Source organism: Macrotis lagotis, chromosome 2, assembly GCF_037893015.1.
Source record: "Macrotis lagotis isolate mMagLag1 chromosome 2, bilby.v1.9.chrom.fasta, whole genome shotgun sequence".
Classification (NCBI taxonomy): domain Eukaryota; kingdom Metazoa; phylum Chordata; class Mammalia; order Peramelemorphia; family Peramelidae; genus Macrotis; species Macrotis lagotis.
The window spans coordinates 178,545,612-178,572,092 of NC_133659.1; the positions used below are offsets into that span (position 1 = coordinate 178,545,612).

General features: G+C 36.2%; 1 long non-coding RNA gene across 1 annotated transcript in view; it reads right to left on the minus strand.

The window, feature by feature from the left end:
- Positions 1-4,856, minus strand: part of LOC141511308 (uncharacterized) — a 29,681-nt gene extending 24,825 nt beyond the window's left edge. The window contains exon 1 of the long non-coding RNA XR_012475308.1: positions 4,759-4,856. This is a non-coding gene — a long non-coding RNA (uncharacterized LOC141511308). The remainder of the gene's footprint in view (positions 1-4,758) is intronic.
- Positions 4,857-26,481: the final 21,625 nt, after the last annotated feature.

Here is a 26,481-nt window from a genome sequence, read left to right on the forward strand (position 1 = left end):
GTGTAAACAAGTTTACAGATTAGTCATTTTCAGAATGAGGAATTAGGATTAAGGGAAAGAAATGCATAAGAGATTTTTTAAAAAAGTGAATGTAGGGGCAGCTAGGTGGAGTAGTGGATAAAGCACCGGCCCTGGAGTCAGGAGTACCTGGGTTCAAATCCGGTCTCCCGCAATTAATAATTACCTAGCTGTGTGGCCTTGGGCAAGCCACTTAACCCCATTTGCCTTGCAAAAACCTAAAAAAAAAAGTGAATGTAGTGTTCATCAGATACTGAAAGATTCTGTTTTGTTTGGATTTGTTTTGCTTTTCTTCCTCTGGATGGGGATGGCATTGTTCATAGCTGATCTAATAGGGTTGTCCTAGTTCTCTGAACTGCTGAGAGCACCTGCATCCATCAGGGTTGAGCATCCCACAGTGTTGTTGTTCATGTGTACATTTTTCTCTTCATTCTGCTCCCTTTGCTCAGCATCAGATCTTGTAATTAATTGCATGCTTTTCTAGAGAATGACCATGTATGGTTTCTTATAGAACAATAGTATTTCATAATATTCATGTACTATAATTTGCTTAATCATTCCCCAATTGATGGGAATCCCCCAGATTTCCACTTCTTTGCACTACAAAAAGAATTGCTATGGATATTTTGGAACATGTGAGACTTTTTCCATTGTTTTATTATATAGGCCTTCTGAATATAGGCCTAGAATTGGAATTTCTGGATCAAAGGGTATGAACAGTTTTATTATTCTTTGGGCATAGGCCCATATTACTCTCCAGAATGGTTGGATCTTTGATGAATTCCAGAATAATGAAACTAGTTAAAGTTAAGAACAGGACCAAATAGAATAGATAATTGGAGTTGCCTGATCACAGACTTACACCTGGCCAACCTATTTCTCTGAGAGATCTAAACCTTATCTGAACCTGGCGATATGAAAGGAAAGAATAGGCATAAAAGCCTAGACACTTCAGAAAGAAAAGGTTTTAAGTAAGTAATGTTTTCAGTGGTTAGATGCAGCACAGAAAAACCTGCAGAGTGATTGATAATTAAAGAATGTGTGCAAAAAGGTACACTAAGAAAAATTCTCAGAGACTGGGTCTGAGCAAATCAGATAGTTGTTTATTGTCTTTCTCCAGGAAGGACAGATACAAAGATATCACACTGAAGGTGAATCAAAGAGCTGCCCCGAACTGACAGTCAAGCAAGATTATATGGCCTAAATCAATTCCCCCCTCCCTAGCCCCATCTCATCTAACCCAATTGGTTGAGTTTTCAGAGTTACAATCTTTGCGCAAAAAAAATCTACTCAGTAACAAAGAGAAGAGTAGAATGATTTCATAAAATATTACCTCATCATCCAGATGGTGAGACTATCAAAAAAAGATTCCTAATGATCTTCTATGTCTATATAAATGAAATAATGTTTGAGTCTGCAAGATCTTCTAAGAAAAGTCTACTATTCTCCTATTCAAAATTTTCATCAAAAAAGGAGGCTTATGGACTTGCAAGGATTTTCCACGAGAATAGTCCACTGTCTTCCTAATTAAAAATAGTTTTATCATAAGATAGGTGGCTAATTTGAAATGGAAGGTCTAGATAGGTGCCTTGCTTGGAATGTAAGTTCTCTCTTCTAAGAATAGTCTAAGAATAATAGTCTGTTCTTGTCTTAATGTTTCTTAACTCTGAGAGGACTTCATTAGGAATATTAGCCCTAAGAAGATTTTATGTGGGAATATTCCATTCAAAAGGAAAGGGGAATGAGGAAAAGAAGTGAATAAACATTAGGGGAAAAAGCCATCTTAGTGGAGAAGTAGTCTACAATGAAGAAAATGTATCAAAGTCTCCAGAAGAAGGACATAGTCAGCACATCACATTTGTCAAGGTTCTCTCACATGACTTTGAATCTACTCCAAGAATCCCAAGGATGAATCAGAAGAGAGATCAAAGAATTAGCTTCAAATCTTAAAGATAAATGAATAGAAATTAAGGCTTTTAAGGAAGAAATCATCAGGTTTAACTGGAGCATTTAGAACAAAAGATGAAGACATCCTTCATATCAGTAGATTTTCTGAAAAGGGCGATTATAGAATTGAACTGCAAAAATTCTAGGATAGAGAGAAAAGAGTACAGAGGTAGGGCAAATCAGGGAGAACTTAGAGTTTAGAAATAGATCCACCACAACATAGAAACAATGTAAAGGCTGACAAATTGCTTTCTGTGGGGAGTGCGGGGGGAGGAAGTAAGATTAGAGGAAAAATTATAAAATTCAAAATAAATAAAATCTTAGAAAAAAAGAAATAGATCTACTTAATGAAATAAAAGTGTGCTTCAAAAAGAGACTAAAAGCAAAAAGATAAAATAATGTCTTAAGAGCCTAAGAAATCACCCCATATTACAGGGTAAAGGGAAAAGAGAATCTGGAAAAGGGGATGGAATGGCAAATCAAGGACATCATTTTCAAGGGGGGTGAAAGAACTCCATTTAAGGAAAGAAATTTCAAAGTTCACTAATTATTTGAGCTGTTCTCTAAATTAAAAAAAGTAATGATGTTTAAAAGTGTCTTTTATTTGCACTGTGATCAGGAAATGGGGGGGGGAGACTTTAGAGCCAGTTTCTTTGATAAGTCTCATTTTTTTAAAAGATTTTATTTATTCTGAGTTTTACAATTTCCCCCCAATCTTACTTCCCTCCCTCACCCCTTCACCCCCACAGAAGGCAATTTGACAGTCTTTGCATTGTTTCCATAATATACATATATATGTATATATATGTGTATATCTATGCAAATTGAATGTGATGAGAGAGAAATCATATCCTTAAGGAAGAAACATGAAGTTAAAGAGATAACAAGATCAGACAATAAGATTCGTTCTTTCTAAATTAAAGGTAATAGTCCTGGGTCTTTGTTCAAACTCCTAAGTTCTTTCTCTGGATACAGATGCAATTCTCCATCACAGGCAGTCCCAAACTGTCCTGATTGTTGCACTGATGGAATGAGCAATTCCATCAAGGTTGCTCATCACTCCCATATTGCTACTAGGCTGTACAATGTTCCTCTGCTTCTGCTCATCTCTCTCAGCATCAGTTCATGCAAACCCCTCCAGGCTTCTCTGAATTCTCATCCTTCCTGATTTCTAATAGAACAATATTATTCCATGACATACTTATACCACAGTTTGCTAAGCCATTCCCCAGCTGAAGGACATTTACTTGATTCCCAATTCTTTGCCACCATACACAGGGCTGCTATGAATATTTTTGTACAAATATTTTTGTTTTTACCATTTTTCATGTTCTCTTTGTGGTATTGACCCAGTAGTGGTATTGTTGGATCAAAGCGTATGCACATTTTTGGTGCCCTTTGGGCATAGTTCCAGACTGCTCTCCAGAAAGGTTGGATGAGTTCATAGCTCCACCTTCCAACCCTTCCAACAATGATCACTGTCCTTTCTGGTCATATTGACCAGTCTGAGAGGTATGAGGTGGTACCTGAGAGATGCTTTAATTTGCATTTCTCTAATAAGTAATGATTTAGTGCAATTTTTCATATGAATATGAATCACTTTGATCTCCTGATCTGTAAATTACCTTTGCATATCCTTTGAACATTTGTCAGTTGGAGAATAGCTTTTTTCTTTAAAAAATTGACTCAGTTCTCTGTATATTTTAGAAATGAGTCCTTTGTCAGAAATACTAGTTGTAAAGATTGTTTCCCAATTTGCTGCATTTTCTTTTGATCTTGGTTACAGTGATTTTGTCTGTGCAAAAGTTTTATAATTTAATGTAATCAAAAACATCTAGTTTGTTTTTATTGTTGTTCTCCATAAAACTGACTATTCCTTGATCTTCTAGTTTGCTTATAATATTGTTTTTTTATGTCTAAATCCTGTATCCATTTTGATCTTATCTTGAGATAGGGTGTGTGGTGTTGGTCTAATCTAAGTTACTTCCATACTAACTTCCAATTTTCCCTAAAGGTTTTATCGAAGAGAGTTTTTATCCCAATAGTTGAACTCTTTTGGTTTATCAATCAGCAGATTACTATAATCATTTGCTGCTATTGCACCTAGTCTATTCCACTGGCCACCACTCTATTTCTTAGGCAATACCAAACAGTTCTGATGACTGATGCTTTATAATATAATTTTATATCTGGTAAGGCTAAGCCACCTTCAGTGTATTTGACCTCCTATATCCAACCCCTCCCCTTTCTTTCCCCTTTCCCCCCCCCCCCTTTTAATACTTTAAAGGTAAGATTTTTTTTAAGTTAACTGAGTGTGTGTGTAAGTTAACTTTAAGCCAAGTCTGATGAGAGGAAGATTCAGGTGTTTCTCACCTCCTCCCTTCTTCCCCTCTATTACAATAGGTATTTTGTAACTCTTAATGTAATGAGATTTACCCCATTCAATCCCCTCCATCCTTCTGTCTTCTTCCTGTCCCCCTTTTTAAGGAGGAAGTGATTTTAAATTATTCCATCTGAGTCATAGAAAATCCTGAGTATCTATCACTTCTGGCTAAGTATATTCTCTCTAATAGAGTTACAATTCTTGAGATTCACAGAGTCTTTCTCCCAAGTAGGGATATAGCCAGTTACATGCCATTGGGTAACAGTCTCATGGCTAAGTCATGAATGTCCATCACTTCTGGCTAAGTATATTCTCTTTGATAGAGTTACAGTTCTCAAGAGTTATGAGAATCTTTTTTCCCATGCTGCGATATAGCCAGTTTCATCTCATTGGAAAGCAGTTTTTTTTACCTTTTTTGTGTCTCTTGAATTTCCTGTTTGATGTCCATATTTTCTATTTAGCTCTGTTTTTTTCACCAGAAATTGTTGGAAGTCTTCCATTTCATCAAATGGTCATCTTTTCCCCTGAAAGAGAAGGCTCAGCTTTTCCACATAGTAGATTCTTGTCTACATTCCAAACTCCTTTGTTCTTTGGAATATCTCATTCCAGGCCCTTCAACCCCTTAATGTTGATGCAGCCAGGTGCTGTGTAATCCTTACTGTGACTCCTTGGTATTTAAATTTCTTCTTTCTGGCTGCTTGAAGGATTTTCTCTTTTATCTGATAGTTCTACAATTTGGCCACAGCATTCCTTTGTGTTTTCATTTTAGGATCTTTTTCTGGAGGGGATGGATGTATTCTTTCAGTAAGTATTTTGCCCTCTGGTTCCATTATATCAGGGCAATTTTCCATCACTTTATCTTGTAATATTAAGTTTAGGCTTTTTTTCTCTTCATTTTTTTCCATGAAGACCTATATTTCTTAGGTTGTCCCTTATTGATCTATTCTCAAGGTCAGTGATTTTGCTGTTGAGATATTGTACATTTTCTTCTACTTTTGGTTTTGTTTAATAGACTCTTGCTGTCTTATGAAGTCATTAATTTCCACAGACTCCATTCGTTTTCTTGGAGAAGAATTTTTTTCATTTACCTTTTGTAACTCCTTTTCCAATTCTTTTGAAAGAGTTTTCTGTTTCCCCAAGTGTAGCTTTGAGAGAATTATTTTCTTTTTGCATTCATCCAATTATATTTTCCAATGATTTGTTTTCTTGTTGCAAGGTGTTAATTTTCTCTCCCAAATTTTCTAATTGATTTTTAAACTCCTTCTTTATTTCTTCAAGGAAATCTTTCTGTGCTGGAGAGCAGGTCAGATTCTCCTCAGAGGTTCTAGTTAGTATCTTTTCCTTCCAAGAATTTTCTATGAACCCTCCTTTTCACTGGCCTTTCTTCATTATCCTAAGTCCTTGTTCTGGGGAGGGGCTGGTTCTCAGAGGTTTGGTGTTGGGATCCCTGGAGGTTTTACTCACTGAATGTAATATCTCCAGCTGGCCAGTAGGTTGTGCTAGAGGTTTTGCTCACTGAGTGTAATATCTCCAGTTGGCCAGTAGGGAGTTCTGGCTGCTTTCTCTGGATGTCTGTGACCTTAATTGAGTCCCTCTCCCTTGGCCTGGAGGGAGTGGTTGAAGCTGTGAAATACTTTTGTCTTTGATCAATAGTGGGCTAAACCTTGGGTTGAGGTCATCCCTCTCCCTATTGTTAGCTGAGGTGGTTCTGCAGCTCACACACCTGTGCCTGGAGCAGAAGTAGTTGGAAATTTTGTTTGTTTTGGGAAGAGGCTTCAGCTGAAATGGAGGTGTGATCTTTGAGTTCCTCCAGACCAGAGGAGCTCAGGGATAGTTGTCTGCAGCTCTTCCTTACTGGAATTCCCCGTCTAGCACTGCTTGCCAGCTCCAAATGGTCAGTGCCACCACCAATGCCTCTGCTCCATAGTTGACCTGTGCTGCCAAGGTCGACCAGGCTCTAGTCCCGCAACTGATCAAGTAAATCAGGTTCTCTGGTCCTCAGACTACCAGGCTTCTGCCCCACCACTAATCAGGCTAATCCATGGCTGATCCAGGCTTCCAGGTCCTGTGATCCTGGCAGAGTAAGCCCTCTGCATTTGGACTCACCCATGTTCTTGGAAGACAGATCCTGAGGTGGATGTTCTTCCCCTGGCTTTTTTTCCTGGGTTTTGTTAATCAGATTTCTGATAAGAGGTTCGTTTCATATTATTTATAAGGGAAGATCAAGAAACTTTAGAACTGTGCCTCTTGTCTCTCCACCTTTTTGGTTGGAAGTCTAAAAGTCTCATTTCTAAGATATACAGGGGACTTATTTCAAATTCATAAGAATAATTCTCTAATCAATAACTGATCAAATGATGTTAAAAGGTAGTTTTTAGATGAAGAAATACAGGTTATAGATAGTTACATGAAAATATGTTCCAAATAACTAGGATCACCTGGCAAGAAAAGGTACTGAAAACTCAAGTTCTTTCTTGAGCTAAACTGCCAAATTCTGCTACAAAGAATGCAACACTGAGGAACTCACCAGAACTGTTCAAATGCCAAATGTACATTTTCCTAAAAGAGTGTTTTAAGAAGAATTCCCACAAGACAGCTGTTCACATCGTGGTTAGATGTAGCAATACAAGGGCATTCTTAAGATCTCTCTGAAGAACTTTGGAATCAATTATGAGGCATGGGAAACACTGGGAGAACAATACCCAGTATGGTGCCCCCATGAAAAAAAGATACTGACTCTATGAGTCAAGCAGAATTGTAGTTACTCAAAAGAAACATGAGATTAGCAAATTTAGAGACCTTCCCATTCCTAATGTTTTTGTGTCCCATCTGTGTAACAGCCTTCTGTGCTCATATTGATATGTTCAGCCACAGTCAGGCTCACTGTATCTTGACTCCAACATAGTGATATCATTTTAGTCTTTTCTGAGACTGAAGAACAATAACCAACCAATTAGAGAAATGCATATAAAAGCCACTCCTGTTCTACCTCATACTCATCACATTCAATCATCAAAATTTATTGAAAATGACAAATGGTGATAGGATTGTGTAGGAAAAAATGTATATTAAAATACTGTTGGTGGAGTTGTGAACTGGTCCAACCATTCTGGAAAAGCAATCAGGAACTTTGCTTAGAAAATATAAATAGAATATAACACAGAATACAATGAAGTATTAATGTGCCATAAGAGATGATGAAATGGATCATTTCAGAGGAAAATAGGAAGACTTCTATGAACTGATGCAGAATTAAATGATCAGAACTAGGAAACAAGTTAAACAATAAGAACTGACTGGTTAATAAAGTCTTTAGAATTCTGGTCAATACAATGATAAATCATGAATCCATAATACTGAAGATGAATCACATCACTCATCCCAAAGGTAAAGAATAATTTTTGTATATGGTCAATATAGGAATTTATTTTCCTGGATTGTGCATGCTTATGATGAGTTTTCTTTTTCTTTCTTTCCTTTTCTGAAATTCAAGAGGGATGGGTCAGTGGGTGGGACAGATTGAAAATGTATATAAAAATAGATACTTATGTTCGTATACAATGATAACTAAGATATTTAGGAATGTCTATAAATATTTAAGAATAAGTATTGAATAATAAGTTATGAATCAGCACTTCTCAAAAGAAAAAATGCCACTTATCAATAGATGGTTGAAAAAATGGTCCAAATTAATAACAATTAGAAGAATTCAAATCAAAACAACTTTGAATTTCCAAATCACATCCATCAGATTAGTAAAGATGATCTGAAAAAAGGAAATTATTGAAGGGACTCTGGTTAGACACACATACTAATGGACAATTTGTTGACCTATGAATTGATACAACAATTCTGGAAAATAATTTAGAATTCCAAAAGTCATGCATGTCTTCTGATACAGCAAATATAATCTTTTTTTTATTTAGGTTTTTTTGCAAGGTAATGGAGTTAAGTGGCTTGTCCAAGGCCACACAGCTAGGTAATTATTAAGTGTCTGAGGCCAAATTTGAACTCAGGTATTCCTGACTTCAGGGCTGATGCTCTATCCACTGCACCACCTAGCCACCCCAGAAAATATAATCTTAAGTTTTTGTTCCAAAGTTATCAATGAAAGAGGGAAAGTATGATATGTACAAAAATGTATGTAGCAGTATTTTTTGTTACAGAGGAGAATTAAAAAAAAGCAGATACCATCAATTTAGGAACGTCTAAGCCAAGTATAGCATATTCATAGATGAAAAAAAGTACTTATTATATATGAGGTGCTGTCGTAAAAACCAAAGCGATAACACCAAAAGTAAGAAAGTCCCTGACCTCAAGAAACTGAAATTCATCGTAAACTGATGATAAAAAGAGATGATGGAAGGCTTATAAGAAGTATATCAGAGTGATGTGATCAGTCCTAGGAGAACAATTTATATGCAATAATTACAGTAATGTAAAGGAAAGTAACTTTGAAAGACTTAAGAAGAGTGATGAATGATATAGACTACTAAATCATTCTACAAGTTTAGTTCTAATGAATGAGGGCAAACTACAATGCTTACCATTGGTCTTGTTTCTATTGGATTATGAAATTTTAAAAAAAATTTAAGGGCAAAGAATGAGGAGGTGCTGGTAAATGTTTAAAAACATTTCCTCTGGTGAAATGAATGTAGACAAGACAAACTTTTAAGTTTAATTTATGCTTTTAACATTTTCTTAATTTAGACAAACAGCAAAACAATAAATCAAGCCCTGATTTTTACAATTTATTGATTTCTGAGAGATAATAGAGGTAGTCAGGTTGCTCAGTGGATAGAGCATTGACTTGGGGGCAGGAGTTAATATGGCCTTGGCCATGGCACTTAACTTCTTTGCCTCATTTTCTTTATCTGCAAAATGATTAATAATAGCACCATCCTCCAGAGTTGTTGTGAGGATGCAATAAGATAGTATTTAGAAAAATGCATAGCACAGTGCCTGGCACATTATAGGAATTATCTAAATTCTAGTAGCTATTTGTATTATACGATTATACTGAAAATTAATGGTAACTCAGAGCTTTGTCAAGATGTTTCCAGCATGTCCTGGAATGGACAAAAATATCCTGATATTCACTGGAAATATAGGTTTCTTGATTTTGTTTTAAGATATAATACTTTTCCCTCCATAAATCACATCAATAATTTTTGTATGATTGTCCTTTAAAAACTAAAACCAACCCAAAAATCTATTTTTCTTCGCTCCTCTCCCCCATCATTTATCTGGAGCAGTGTAAGTTGTCTACATCAATTTTGAAAACCTCATCACTTTAAATGAACGATTTTTCTGAATTTGTCACTTAAGTAATAGGTCAGGAAGAGTTTAAAATGAGTAAAGTCACTGTTTTATACAATTGTATTAGACTATGGAGATAATGTAGTCCAAAAATGCTCATTTTGGCAGATAATAAATGTGAGACTTGAGAGACTTAGCAGCCTGCCTATGATCATACAACTGGTTAGTTGCAGAGTTGGTACCAGCATTCACTTCTCCTGAGTCCCCTTTTAAGAGGATAGTCTCTCTCTGAATTTTAAAATATGGGAAGAAGACCTTCAGAAAGTAAAGTCATAAGACACATAGTAAGAGAAATAGAATTGATTAAGGACTTTCAGAAAAGTTATGTAGTCAGGAGACCTGTAGACTCTGGACTTACTTGGACTTGGGGTCAAATCATTAGGGTTTTTAAAGGGAATGTATCCTTTGAATCATTTTTTCCCTACTTCAGTTTGAAACTAACAATGTCTAAAGGTGACTCAAAATTAGAAATTCAATTGCCCTCTTCCTTTCCCATGCTAATAGTCTCAGGCAAGGAATTACACTAAAGCAGAAAAATATTTGAGACAAATAGGAAGAAAGATAATATGATTTCATCTGAGTGTAGATAAATAAAATGATCAAGGGGGAACATTGTTTGAGCTACAGTCCTTCATCATGGTAGCTAATATCTTGATGAGTTCATGCTGAGACTAGATCATCTAGTACCATCCATTTTAGCTGCTCCAAATTCTGGAGGAAGGTATGTCTTTTCAGAAGATGAGCAATTGCCATGGACATCACATGTATTTTCATATGTATATGGGACATGGGGCAACTAAGTACTATAGTAGACAGAGCACCAACCAATCCTGGAATAAAGAGGACCAGAGCTCAAATCTAGCTTCAGATACTTAACAGTAGTTATGTGACCCTAGGCAAGTCACTTAACTCCAATTGCCTCAAAAAAAACCCCCAAAGAAGTTTATGGGACAGTTATTTGAGGACTATAATGCAGAAGTGTTAAGGGTAGTGAGATCTCAGAGAAAGTCTTTGGATTTAGCATTTATCTAATGGTATGTGAGCCTGGCAAGTAATTGGACATTTGAGAATTTCTGAGTATAGTTATGGAGCTTTAACAAGCAATGAAGCATGCTAGGGTGGAATTAAGAGGAACCACAACTGCAACCATAACAACAAACTGTAATTATTTATTACCTGTATAAACCAAAAGTTAAGTTGCTAGAAAAAAAGATATATTATATTATGCTGTAATAAAATACAATATAATAAGAATTTATATAGTAAACTTCAGTCAAAGGGAATATATAATAGACCTCAGAAAAAGAGAAGGGGAAAAAAGAGAGGAAGAAAGATCTGGATTTGAAATCCTAGTTAATCCTTTACTTTGACCTGTAAAACTTAATAATTTAGGTTCAAAATAAAATGACACATAATATTAGATAAGAAGTTTTTTCTTTAAAATTTATCAAGAAATCTATTGGTGAAGGCCATTATGATAATGACCAAGAACAGGGATTTATATATATATACATATATATATATATATGTATATATATATAAACAAGGATAAGGAAAACATTAAACCTCTTTGGAGGTTAATGCTCATCCTTACTCAATGATATCTTGTCTAAAGGAGGCTATATAATTATCTTCTTTCCTGGTTTAAAGTTTTCTGACTTTTAATCATTTGTTTTCCTGAGACTGTAATTAACATATGGAGAGATAAAATTTCATTCCTTACAATCATAAGAAAATCAAACTTTCTTTTTAACCAGGAATATGAGTTTGAAAACCTATTAAACTTTGACAGACCACAACTGATAAAATCAATCAATTTGAAATAGGATGATACTTTGATTATAGGATGATAATTTGGATTATAGCTTTTGATAAAACAAAGAGGAACCAAAAAAAAATTAAACACATACTACTAACCCTAAATTACGGGTTATAATTAGAGATCAGTTTGAGTCAAAGCTGAAGTCCAGTGCAAGGCTGTGGTGATTTTCATCATGGAGTTAGTGAAGAATTAAACCTTGGTTCTCACAGGTTCATTCACTGAACTGGGGAGTTGTATTTCAGAAGTGACTTGAAGGAACAGGGGAATATACTTTCAGTAATTTCTGAGATGGAATTTTGAGAGAAAATATAGGGTATCCAGGACACCCTGAAAGTATGCTCCAGAGAAAGGTCAGCATATTCACAGATTTTAGTAGGGTAATCATTTAGTTCCTGTGAATTGGGAAAGTTTTAACAAATCAGCTGGTGAGGTGATAATTGAGTTTTTGATTCAGCTCAGAATTACTGGATGCAATTTCCTCCCCCTCCCCCACCCTCACAATATTAAGGAAATTTGCAATTCGGCATGAGTGTATGCAAAATGGGAGGGAAAGAAATGATGAATCTGATTAGCTAGGTACTCCCAGAAGAGAAGCTGGAAACAGGGGATATTTTGTGGGTGAGCTGGAAAATCAAGCAAAGCACTTTGCAGCTGAAGGAATGGTGAACAAGTGAAGTTTTCTAGTTACTTGTCATTTGATGGGAAGTGAATGAAATCAGTTAGAGACAGTTTGGTCTTTGAAACAACAATTAGATTTAGCCTTCTGGCCAAGTTCCAATTTGCCATGTCTTTGGTTATCTTTATGTAGGATTTCTGATTTTTTCTCCTAGTGTCTCCTTGCACATCAAATGTTTAGAGTCATCTTGGGACTATATAAACCTTTCTCAACAATTTTGACCTTTGCTCCTGGTTGGGGATGTCAAACACAACATTTCTCAACCCTTGATAAACAGCTGGTCATCAACTCTTTACCAAGTCTGCCTTGACTAGGATCAGAAAAGGTTCATCCGACCTTACACAGTTTACAGATCTCTCTCTCTCTCTCTGACCTTTTACTCATCCTTTTGCTATATGGATGATAAATCTGGAAGTTTCTTTTGCTGCTGCTGATTCAGTGGCTCCCCAACCTGCTCCTAGTTAGTTGGGGCTGGGGCTGTGTCGGCCTAGACTCTACTGGACTGTGCTCCACTCTCACCCAGGTGTGATAGACCTTTCCTGTCGAATTTCTAAGCTGTCTTGAGTTGGAAAATTGTTTCACTCTGTCTTTCTGTAGGGTCTACCACTCTAGAATTTGATTAGAGTCATTTTATGAAGGTATTTGTAGGTGTTCAGGGGACAACTTGGGTAAGTCCCTGCCTTTTCTTGCCATCTTGGCCCTGTCCCACCCTGCCCTCCGTTTCAGACATACACAGCTATTCTGTGACTTTCCTTTCCTTACTATGAATGATGATTTTGTTGCTGAACTGGAACTGAGTATGTATGCAAAACTCTCCAAAGGAGTCTTTAATATTTACAGTGGTCATTTCTGACTTAGTGATTGTCTCATATAATCAGCAATCAGCCAGTTTTTGTGCTTTTCTCTGTGAATGAGGAAAAAGACCCATTTTGGGGAATTAAGTTAATAAAAAGTATTTGCAACCAAAGATTTCTATTATAATTTTCTAGAGAAAGCTTTTCAGTCCATGTGCTTATTGACTTGATTTGAACCTGGTTACACCCTTTTCAATTCTAGTGTGAAAGGTATTATATGACAACACTGTAGTACCTAATGTAATATAGTGTGGGAATTGCTTTATTTTGGTCTTTGCACCTCCAACTCTTAATATAGTTCCTTGCATAAACAGTTATTTAATAAATGTTGAATTTAATTGAATGGCAGTGATAAATTAAAAAGCTAGTATGGTCTAAAAAGCTTTAAGGAAGGATTACATTGTATAGCATACTTCATTCCCTTCTCAATCATATATTCCTCTTTGTTCCCATTGTTCTTGTTCATCCTTCATTTACAAAGATGATCAATGACATCATAGTGTGGGAATTGCTAAAGTGTGTTCTGCTGTCTCTGTTCAGTTCTATTTGAGTTTGGAAGGCTATATACCACAGGTCAGCCACAAGTAGCCCATTAGAACATTAGGGGTGGAGATGTCTCTTGAATTGTGCAACTCAGTTTCATGATAGCATGTTTGTACAGGTTCTGGATGACTGACACATTTCTCACACTTTTCTAGTGTGATGGTGTCCTTGCTCCCTTGCTTTTTAGCTTGATATTTTCTGTACTTTTGTCTGATACTTTTAATGTGCAGAAAAATGGTATCAAGGTCAGCTTCCATACTGATGGTAAATTATTTAATCTGAAAAACCTACAAATCAAAATCAAATTGGAGAGAGGATTGGTTTTTGTTTGTAGATGGATGATGTACAGCTTCTGAGGCTGAGATGCAACAGATTTTTAATTGATTCTCTACTGCTTGTGCTAATTTTGATCTGACAACACTAAGAAAATAAGTATTTTTCACCAACTAGTACTTCACTATCTATACATGGAATTATTGGTCACAATAAATGGAGAAATTTTGAATGCTGTGGATAAAATCACTTACCTTGGTGGTGAATATCAATAATGGCAACTCTGATAAGCATTCAGTCATCTATACAGAATCCTGTTTGAGGTTCTGTAGGAAGTTATAAATTTAATAGACATGTAAACAGAATATCTGGTGTCTAAAATTATCACTGGAATATCTGGAATTCTTAATAGAAGTTTGAAGAAGCTTGTGAATTTCTTGGTAGCTCTGTGAATTTTGGGAAAAGAAATCATCAGAAATTTAGTCAGAGATGTAAGGAACCTTAAAGATTATCTAAATCAGTGCTTCTCAAACTTATGGGTCACAGAATTCATGCAAAGGGTCCATAGATCTATGTTGAAGCCAACATCTTTTCTGTAAACTGGCCAGATAAGTCATACATAAAAGTATTACTTTTGATTGGCAGCAACAATCCCTAATTTATGCATGTTCTTCCCTGGAACAATATGTAAATCCTAGGAATAGCCTAGAATCATTGTATTTAGTTTATTGTCTTAGAAATAAAAGAAACTTCAGAGATCATTTATTCCAAATCCCTCACTTTATATTTGAGGGAACTTTGGCCAAAGAGCAGTGACTTGAACCAGTTATACAGGAATAAAGTAGCCCATTAGGGCTCAAGTCCCCTGATTCCATATCCAGTGCTTTTCTTCAAAGAATCATATTGCTCATGGTTATGAGAACTAACTCTAATAGAGATCCTGCTTGCACATGGTTTTTATTAACTTATTCCCAAAGCACTGGATATAGATTCTCTTGGGAGGCTTATACTCTGTCTTATGTAGACTTTTTCATGCTGTTGGTGACAGCAGTGTCAGGACAAATGATCTGTGTGCCCAAGTCAAGGTTTGAAAATTTTTTCAATTTTGCAATGGAGCCAGCTCGAACCCACTCTTGGAGCTGATTATTAAATTTTAGTGTGAACATTTATACATCAAAAATTGGCAATTGCTATAAATCAGGATTTGATTCATTGCTTTGCTGTTTATATGGATTTAAGAAAGTGATGGAGAAAATATTGATAATGCAGATTAAACCTAAAAGTATGTCAGGAATTTTTCCTCCTGTAGAGCCAGTTATTAGACACTTACCAGCATACACCTGCCTTTTTGTTACTCTTTAAAGGATTTTTTTTTAGGTTTTTGCAAGGCAAATGGGGCTAAGTGGCTTGCCCAAGGCCATACAGCTAGGTAATTATTAAGTGTTTGAGACCAGATTTGAACCCAGGTATTCCTGACTCCAGGGCCGGTGCTTTATCCACTGCACCACCTAGCTACCCCTAAAGGATGTTTTAAGAATTTTCTGTGATATAGATAATGATGGTTAGTTTCAATTATTCAATATTTGGTGCTATTGCTTTCTTGGTGTAAAACTTCAGTATTGTCTGATTTCAGTGCTTCTATGATCAATGCTAATACAAATAACAAATAGCAATTATATAGCACTTTAAAGTTTCTAAATATAGCTTATTTTATACTTCAATAACCTTGGAAGGTGTGAGCTTTTATTTTTCTGTTTTACAGATGAGAAAATTGAGGCAGACTGAGGGTAAGTGATTTGGCTTGTGTCACATAGCTAGTAGGTGAGGCTAGATTTCAACTGAAGTTTTCCTGGTTTCAAATCCATTACTCTATTCCATTCATATTTTCTCATCCTATGTTAAATCGTATCCATGTTCTTCCATAGATTGACAGCAGGATGGAGCCCTTCTTGTAACTCTTTCCAGAGTGCCAATGGGACACCCAAATGGATCAATTATCATTCTTACTCATACTACCTTTTCTTCCAATAATAAATCTCTTTTCTTAGCACAAAAATCTCCATTTTTTGTGGCACAAAGAGAAATTTCTGGCATTATAATTTTATTTTTAATTTAAATTTATCCATGTTTCCTCACATGCAGTGAGGAAAACCTCTGACCCTTGCTGACTTTAGGTAAGCTAATAAATTATGCTCAAGTATCTTGATTGAAATATTATTTCTATGTCTCAGAATTTTTTTTCTGAAATGACAAAGGGAAGACATTAACATATGCATACTTCAAGCATCCCTTTCTAATTAGACCTTTTTGAAGCTCCCATATCTTTTGTGTATCTCACTGACAATGAAATTATTTTGAATTTATTCTGCCTTTCGTTTATCTTTGTATATGATGTTTTCCACTTACCTTTCATACCTCCTAGAATATAAACTCCTTGAAGCCAGGGGTTGTTTTCCTTTAGTCTTTGTACTTCAAATCCCTAGCATAGTCTCTCACAATTCCTTGGGAGGTGTTTATTGAATGAAGGAAGATGATGAAAATATTCATCGCATCAATAGAGAGAATGGGAAATGAAGAAAGAGGAATGGCAGGTTATATGCATGTGAGAGACAGAGAGTAGTTCAATAGCTCTAGAATGTAATGGACCAAGAAATAATCTCTCTAGAAAGTGATGAAACTGTCAGTGAAAACATTTAATACTGAAATGGACACAGCCCAGGAAAATAAATAACTGGCCCTTGGGAAATGGACTGTATGACATATAAAAAATAAAAATGGGGAATGAAGCCCTTTGACAGCTCTCTAATGTGCTGGATATCATGAATTGTTCTGGCCATTTGCTCATTTGGATAAAGAGTTAGAAATGCTTGAGGGTCTCTATTTTCCCCCTCCAAGTGAGCACACTGGGTTTGGGTGACTATGTGCTGATTACCTAGGAAACTACAGAAAGACAGGATTTATTTGGGTGTGTTAATATGCTCCAGCTACTTTGTTGAACAGTGTGGATCATAGGAAAGAAACCCGAGTAAAGGATATACTCTAGGATAAGGTTTTGTGCTTTCTTATAAATGCAAAGAAACCCTCACTGGTGGAAAGTAAGGAATTGTTATAAATTTCTCAGGCTTTCTCAGGGGATGTACTTGGTTAATTCAGATTGAGGGAATTCATCGACCTGATTTTCCCTGTGGTGAGGAAGCTCCTTGTTTACGGTGATGGACTAGGCAATGTAACCCATTTTGGAGTGCTATGTTTATGAAGCAATCTGTTATAGAAACAGACGCAGTGACAAACCCAATGGACAGATTAGACACCTGCTCATTTTTAAAAGAACTTCAGATTACCTGGAAACATCTCTATTAAGTGATATCTAATAGCTCAATGAAATATGTCAATAATGATGCCCAGGTTGATTTCACTTTTAATGGGATCATTTAAAAATTAAAAGAAAACAACTTTGCTCTTACAACAATAATAAGAAACTTTTTAACCCCCAACAGATGACCTACTCAGTTAAAGCAATATTTAATACAACAATTTCTAGGACAATGAAAGTTGTTAGACTTGATTTTATTGTATATGAGAGTTTGACTATATATGATGGCAAAAAAAGGAACCTGGGAGAAGAATAATTATAATAAAACTTATAGGTATCATTTGTTTTTGGTTTTAAAGTTCATAAATTACTTTATATTTCGTTATCACTTTTTATTCCTTTCAACAATCCTGGAAAGTAGGTACTATTTTTCTCCCCATTTTAATAGATGAAGAAACTGAGGCTTGCAAAGGGTCATATAGCTAATAATTATCTGAAGAGTGATAAGTACTCAGATCTTTTTTACTCCAAATTCAATGCTTTTGCTAGGGGAGCAGATGGAGTTCTGGGCCTACAGTCAGGAAGAACTGAGTTCAGATCTGGTCTAAGACATTTTCTGTGTGATCTCTGGCTAGCTGTATTAACTTCTGCCTCAACTTCCTCAACTTTAAACTTTAGATAATAATAGCACCTACCTCACAAGATTTTATTGAAAGGATCAAATAAGATAATGTTTACGAAAATGCTTAGAACAGTGTGTGTGTGAAACATATTGCTAAATGCTTTTTCCCTATTACTTTTCCCTGACTCCATGTCCAATATTCTTCAGTTTCTTGATAAGAATAGTGCACCTGGAAAGATAAGAATATCTGAGCTCTGCAGATGAATGAACAATTTATAACTTTGCCATTTTTCCCTTTATTGGGAAAATATTCATATATGTACACACACATATGGAGAGAACTAAGAATTAATCTAGTATAGATAATTAGTTAATCTACTGTGAAAGAACCTTGACTTTGAAGTCAGATGACCCACACATGATTCCCACCTCTGATGTTTATTATCTGGGTAGGATCCCACTTGATGGAGAGAGATCCAAAAGATTTTGGTCCTATCCTACAGACAGAAAGAGGCATGTTGGAAAGAGCAGAATTTCCCTAGACCTTATTTTATTTTGTTTTTTTATCTATAAAATGAGAGAGTTTGGTTAAATGGTCACTAAGTTCTCTTCCAGGTCTAATATTCCATATGTGATGCAGTAGATAATTATTTGACCAATTTGAAAGAACTTGAAAAAACTTAAGGAAATTGACTAAGGGGAAATAGTATCATTCTGTGATAAGTGAACCCAGAGAACTGGGTTCAAATCTAGCTTCTAATGCCTATTACATGATTATTCTTGGACAGGTCATTTAACCTCCATGAACTTTAGTAATTATGAGGGTATTGGGTTAAATGGTCTCTGAGTTGCCTTTTTACCTCTATATCTCTGAATTTCTATTGAAGATTGTAGGATCATAGACTTTTTTGTTTTGTTTTTATTTTTGCAAGGCAATGGGGTTAAGTGACAAATCCAAAGTCACACAGCTAAGTAAGTATTAAATGTCTGAGGCTGGATTTGAACTCAGGTACTCCTGACTCCAAGGCCAGTGCTCTATCCACTGCACCACCTAGCCACCCCTCCCCATAGACTTCTAAAAATGGAAGGAATCTTATTCCATAACTTCTCATTTAAACAAAATATGCATAGAAGGAATGCAAAAAGTTCGGAAACAAATTTCAGAGACCTGGAAATAATGAGTGGATGAACTATGGAAAAGCCTGGAAGGATTGTCATGAACTAATTCTGAGTGACATGAGCAGAACCAGAAGAACATTGTACATATCAACAACAACATCGTGAGATGATGCAATTATGGATGCATCTCCAAAAAATCTATGGAAACTGAATGCAGAGTAAACATACTATATTCATTTTTAAAAACTTCTTTTAAGCTTTTCCTTTCTTTCTCATGATATTGTTCCCTCCTGACCCCCTTAGTTCTAATTCTTCTTTTACAAAATGACTAATATGGAAACATATTAAACACTAATATGTTACACACTAAAGCATAATACAACCTATATCAGATTGACTTCTTTTTTTTGTTTGTTTGTTTTTGTTTTTAAGTTTTTGCAAGGCAATGGGGTTAAGTAGTTTGCCCAAGGCCACACAGCTAGGTAATTATTAAGTCCAATTTGAACTCAGGTCCTCCAGACTCCAGGGCTGGTGCTCTATCCACTGTGCCACCTAGTTGCCCCAGGATCATAGATTCAAAAAAATGGAGAGGACTTTAGTCTAAAACTTCTTATTTTAAAAATATGTAGAGTGAGGTAAGGTCTGGAGAATTCTACAGAGAAAATGGGAACCCAGGGGTGGCTAGGTGGCACAGTGGATAAAGCACTGGCCCTGGAGTCAGTAGTATCTGGGTTCAAATCTGGTCTCAGACACTTAATAATTACCTAGCTGTGTGGCCTTGGGCAAGCCACTTAACCCCACTGCGTTGCAAAAACTAAACTAAACTAAAATAAACTAAAATAAAATGGGAACCCAAGAAATGAAAATTACTCTCTTTGCACACAAGTCAGAGAAGAAGGAGGAAATGGATGGAGAAATTCATAGCCAATTGAGGCAGAATATGACCTAGTTTGGAAAGTGAAAAAAATGAATGAATAAGTTATTTTTAATATCAATTATTGTTAAACATTAAAAATGTTTCTCTTAGATGGTTAGAGATAGAAGAACTTCTGGACTCTTTTAGAAAATTGATTCTAAATGGGCAAAGAAGGGCAGTGAGATTAGTTTATTTTCAGCCTAAGGAAGAATTTTATTTTATACCAATGTTTCTGGGACTTCTGATCAAAGGTTCTATGCCCATAAAAAAGGGTTTTTCAAATGCCTGCATTACTTGTCACAATTTAGCTTTGCAGGCTAAACATTCTTGATTTAAATCATTTCCTCTTCTATTCCTTATACTAATTATATATCATTTAAATGTCAGCTTCTTCTTTTCTATAAAACAAAGAAGTAATTGTTTTCAAATAATAACTATTAGTTTTGCATTTACTCTTTTTTTTAACACTGGTAATACTTACCAGCTGATTTTTTCTGCATTAGAAAAGAGTAGCTCTAGACAAGAGAAGCAGCTGTTTCTTGGAATATTATAAATTTGTGAATCCTTTCCCATGAACAAAATGCAATTATCCCCTTTATTTTCAAAGGTAGGAGCTATCAGCTTCAGATAACAGGTAATCAGAAACAAAAGTGACTAATAATCCTCCTTTATACTCTCAATCTTTCTATGACCCTGCTGTTCACCATTTTTAGTTCTCTCCTTCATAGTGAATAAAGGGAAAATAGTAAGTGGAGCAATATTATTCCCTCAGAAGAATGCTTAAAATTTTACATAGTTTTGTCTCTGCCAATGTCAATAGTGAAGAATAGGCTCAAATAGCTCACGATATTTTCCAGGGGATATTGAAAACAAGTTCTAACAATAGGGAAATCAGGTTGTATCAAATCAGCTTGGGCCATTATTGAGGACCATTTCTTCTATCTATCAAACAAATATTGTTGAACTTCTGTGAAACAGCCATTCAGATTAACATAACTGCCAGGTTGGATGCCCAGTAGAAATTTTTTTTTTTAGGATTTTGCAAGGCAAATGGGGTTAAGTGGCTTGTCCAAGGCCACACAGCTAGGTAATTATTAAGTGTCTAGACCGGATTTGAAGCCAGGTACTCCTGACTCCAACGCCGGTGCTTTATCCACTTTGCCACCTAGCCGCCCCTATGCCCAGTAGAAATTTTAATAGATCTCAAAGAAATAGGGTTATGCTCAAAGGGTTTTGATGAAAACATTCTGTATCATTGCAAGTATCATTTTTGACCTTAGGGATACCTGTTCACAAATTGGTGAATTAAAAAAAAATATTTATTAAATGCCTACTAGGTGTTAAGCCTTGGGCTTAATTTTGATGACAGAGATGGAAAAGTGGTCTCTGCTCAATAAGGGAATTCATATTCCAAATGAAGGAATCATTACTCGTCTTCCTCACATTGGCTATTTGAGACCTTTTCCTTTCTCCTCATATTTCCAGTTCCAATCTTAATTCCCCAAACTTGACTCATATTTCACTGAAAAAAAAATGAGACCACTTAATAAGCGGCCCCTATTCTCTCCTCATCTTCATCTTCTATCATTCAGGTACATTCCTAAATTATGCCTTCCTTCATTTCAGTCTCAGATGAAGAAATGTCCTTCCCTTTAACAAGGTCAAGTCTTCTATATAATAATAGTGCTAACTTTGTGCCAGTCACTTTACATTTATTATCTAATTTGAGAAACATAATTCTTTGTTACTATTATTTCTATATTTCAGATGAGAAAGTTGAGACAAACAGAGCTTAAGTGATTTTCCCAAGGTCACATGGCTAGGTTTGTTTGATAGATGGAGCAAATGATCGTCAATAATGGCCCAAGCTAATTTGATACAACCTGATTTGCCTTTTGTAAGAACTTGTTTTCAATATCCCTGGAAAATATTGTGAGTTATTTGAGTCTATTCTTCACTATTGACATTGACAGAGACAGAACCATATAGGCAGGTTTTGAACTCATCTTGTGCTTTATCTGCTGTTTCACCTACCTACCTCTAAGTATACTGTAAATCTCGTCCCTTACTATTTTTTCCAGTAGACTGCTCCCATTTTCATCCTCTCTTTCCCTCTCTCCCATCTTCATTGTCTCCTTATCTTTGTTATCTGTTGTCTACAAATACAACAAATACATGTATGTTTTCATCATCCTTATAAAGACATTCATACTTGATCTTACCACCCAAACTAGCTTATTGTTCTATATCTTTCTTCCTCTTCTATACTAAATCCTTGAAAAGGTCTCCACTCTACCTCTAACTCTTCTTTTCTCATTTCCTTCTTAACTTTCTGCAGTTTGACTTAAAATGTCATCATGTAACCCAAAAGTTACTAATGATCTCTCAAAGGTCAAATATAATGACCATTCCTTAGTCTTTATTCCTTTTTATCTCCTGGAAGAATTTGATAGATATTTCTGGTTGCTTTCTCCTGTGAGTTAATCTCTGTTCTCTAGGTTTTCTTATGATTATATCCTTCTGACACTCATATTACCAATTTGTCCATTCCTTATTCACTCCTATTGCTGGTTCTTCATTCATATCATATCCCCAACTAAGATTGTCTTTCAGAGTTCTACTCAGGAATCTGTCCTTTTCTATACTGTCTTGCTTGCTAATATCATCAGTTCCCAAGGGAGTTACATTTAATGCTTATATATCAAGACCTTATTTCTCTCCTGGGCTACCATAGAACATTATCAACTAACTGGATGCTGCATAGGCATTTCAAATTCAACATGTCTAAAACTAAACACATTACCTTCTCAACTCTTTCAAACTTCCTTTTTTCCCCTTCATCAATGGTTATACCATCCTTCCAGTGACTCACTACTATTTTACCATTTCATTTTCACTCACCCCAATCTCTTGTCAAATCTTATTTTTTCTATCTTAATAGCATCGCTTATATTTATCTTCTTCTCTTCACTTATAAGATAACCACTCTGGATCAAGGCTTCATCTTTTGCTTAGATTTTTACAGTAGTTTTTCATTTCATATTTCTGCTTCAAGTCTTTCCTATCTTTAATCCATCAGTTGTTAAAGTTATTTTCTGATTGCCCAGGTCTGATCAGGCCATCCCTCTTCTCTAATGGTTTCCTATTATCTCCAGAATCAAATAAAATCCTCTGTTTGGCATTTAAAGTCTCTCATAATTTTCTATCTCTTCATTCTTTAAGCACTTCCCTCTATGTACTTTTTAAATTCAGATACATTGGCCTCCTTGCCATTCCTTATAGACATGACACTATCTCTCATTTCTGTGTCTTTCCTTGTTCCCCATACTTAGGTACCATCCATTTTGATCTCTCTCTCTTTGAGTTTCTCTGGATGTTTTCAAAGCTCCGTGTGTACAAGAGCAACAATTACTCTCAATACAAAATCAATCTGATTCACAATTCCTGAATAGTATCCTTTATGCCATTACTTGTATGTGGACCATCATTGGAAATTTGCTATAGTTTACTGAGGTCCATTATGAGATTCTCCATCAATCAATCATTTAACATTTATTAAGTGTCTACCACTTCCCAGCTATTGTGCTAAGTACAAGGGATTCAAAGAGACAAAAGACAATTTCTGGACTCAAGGAATTTATAATCCAATGGTCAAGACAGTATGTAAATATAAATAAATGTTTGCATATGCATAAACACACACACACACACACAACAGAGAGGAAATGATTAAAAGAGGGTATGCATTGGAAATAACAGGTACAAGGGAAGGCTTCCTTCCTTGAGAAGGTAGGATTTTAGTTGGGACTTAAAAGAAACCAAGGAGGTCAACGATAGCTGGAGTGGAGAAGGGAGAGAATTCTAGGCATGCGAGATAAAGCCAGAGAAAATGCCTCAAGTCCAGAGATGGAATGTCTTGTTTGTGGAACAGCCAGGAGTCCAGTTTCATTGGATCAAAGAGGATGTGACAAGAAACAAGATGTAAGAAGCCTGGAATGATATGAAGGTAAAGAATTTTAGGGGCGGCTAGGTGGCATAGTGGATAAAGCAGCAGCCTTGGAGTCAGGAGTACTTGGGTTCAAATCCGGGCTCAGATACTTAATAATTACCTAGCTGTGTGGCCTTGGGCAAGCCACTTAACCCCATTTGCCTTGCAAAAACCTAAAAAAATGAATTTTGTATCTTCACTTGGAGTCATTAGGAAGACTGTTGCTGTAGTTGAATCATTTCAATGGTGTCTGACTCTCTGTCACTCCATTTCCAGTTTTCTTTGTTAAGATATTGATGATGGGGGAGGCTAGGTGGTGCAGTGGATAGAGCACTGGCCCTGGAGTCAGGAGTACCTGAGCTCAAATCAGGTCTCAGACACTGAATAATTACCTAGCTGTGTGACTTTAGGCAAGCCACTTAACCCCACTGCCTTGCAAAAAAAAAAAAGATATTGATGAAATCTTGATCTGGGGTGGTTGTCTTGTGAGTGCAGAGAAGATAAATATAAAGGACATCATTAAGATAGAAATAATCAAATCTGTTTCCTTCTTCAACTCACTGTACAGATGAAAAATGAAGTAAATAAGGTTAAGTGACTCACCCAGGGTCACACAGTTAGTATCTGAGGCAATTCAGTTCCTTCTGACTCTAGAGGCAGTGCTCTATCCACTGTGCCACTTAGCTGACCAAATAAGAAGATACAAGTTTATTAAGAGTGTAAGAGTGTGTTGAGTGTGTGTGTGTGTGTGTGTGTATGTGTGTGTGTGTGTGTGAGAGAGAGAGAGAGAGAGAGAGAGACATGATTTCACCTGAATTTTATGAAAATCATGTTAGTGACTGAATGGAGAATGGAGTAGAGAAGGGAGAGGCTAGAGGCAAGCAGAACCAAAAGTATTGCAATAATCAAGTAATGAATTGATGAAGGAATGTCCTAGGATGGTGGCAGTATCAAAGGAGAGAAGGTAGCATATTGAAGAAATATGACCAAAGTGAAGTCAGTAGGCTTTGTTGGGGGAGGAAAAGGGAGGTACAGTACATATGTGAGACAGTGATGAATCCAGAATAACTTCTAGATTGTGAACCTGAGCGACTGAGAAGATGATGTTGCTCTCTATAATAATATGGGAAGTGTGTGTGTGCGGGGGATAAAGGTTCTTAAGGAAAGGTTTGATTTTGGATCTATTTGGATCTAGTAATTGTCTACCAGATGTCCAGTTCTAGATATAAACAGAGATGCGCAGAGAGTTTGGGGCAGGAAAGGTAGATGTGGAATGCATCAGCATAGAGATGGTAATTAAATTCATGGGGGCTGCTGAGAATCCAAGTGAAATAATATAGAAGAAAAGAAGAGAGCCTAGGAGCGAACCTTGAAAGATATCCTTGGTTAGGGAGTGTGGTCTGGAGAAGAATTCAACAATAGGAGATACATAAGGTTCAATTAGATAGGTAGGAAGAAAAGCAAGAGAGAATGATGTGCTGAAAAACTAAAAAGAAAGTATTAAGGAAGAAGGTGATCAGCCCTGTTAAAGGCAGCAGCAAGGTCACAGAGAATGAAGAGTGAGAAAAGGTCCTTGGATTTGGCGATTGCCAACTACAAGTTTGATTCTTTGAATATACACTGTTCAATAAGGACAGTTAGGTGCCAGAATTAGATAAGGGTTCCAATCTTAACTCAAACACTTTTTTAGCTATGCCACCCTGGGTAAGTCACTTAACTTCTCTAGGCCCCAGTTTCCTTATCTGTAAAATGGGAATAATAATAATATCTATCTACAGGAGTTATTGTGAGGAGCAGATGAGATTATATTAGTAAAGTGCCTTGCAAGACTTTAGAATGTTTTTTAAATGCTAGCTATTATTATCAATAGACAGCTCTATAGTGCAATGGATACAGCATCAGTTCTGGAGTTAGGAGGACCTGAGTTCAAATTCCATCTCAGGTTATTGACACTTAACTACTGTATAACCTTGAACAAGTCTATTTATTGGGCAAGTCACTTAACTTCCATTGCCTCACATCCAGGGCCATTCCTAGTCTTGATCCATATCTAGCCACTGGACCCAGATGGTTCTGAAGGAGAAAGAGAGGTTAGCAACTTAGTCAGCCCCCCTCACTCAAATCTAATACATGTTCTTATCATGGTATCATCTCTCTGATGTCATGATCTTTTTTAAGAGTGAAGAGCAATGGGGCAACTAGGTGGCACAGTGGATAGAGCACTGACCCTGGAGTCAGGAGTACCTGAGTTCAAATCTGGCCTCAGACACTTAATAATTACCTAGCTGTGTGGCCTTGGGCAAGCCACTTAACCCCATTGCCTTTCAAAAACCTAAAAAAAAAAAAAGAATGAAGGACAAGTGACAGCTAGGTGGAGCAGTAGATAGGGCACGGCCCTGGAGTCAGGAGGATCTGAGTCAGCCTGATCAAATTCAACCTCAGACACTTAATACTTATTTAGTTGTATGACCTTGGGCAAGTCACTTTACCTCATTGCCTTGCAAAAAAAATGAATGAAGGACAGACAGCAATTATAATTATTACTACTAATAGTAGCTATGTAAGGCCATATAAGAACATTGGTGTTAAAACCAAAGACTGGGTATTGTGGGAAACTGTTTAAGATCTTTCAATGCTCTCTGGAAGTTTTAAAAATAAAATCTGACTTATTCTCTTCTTCCTTTTCCA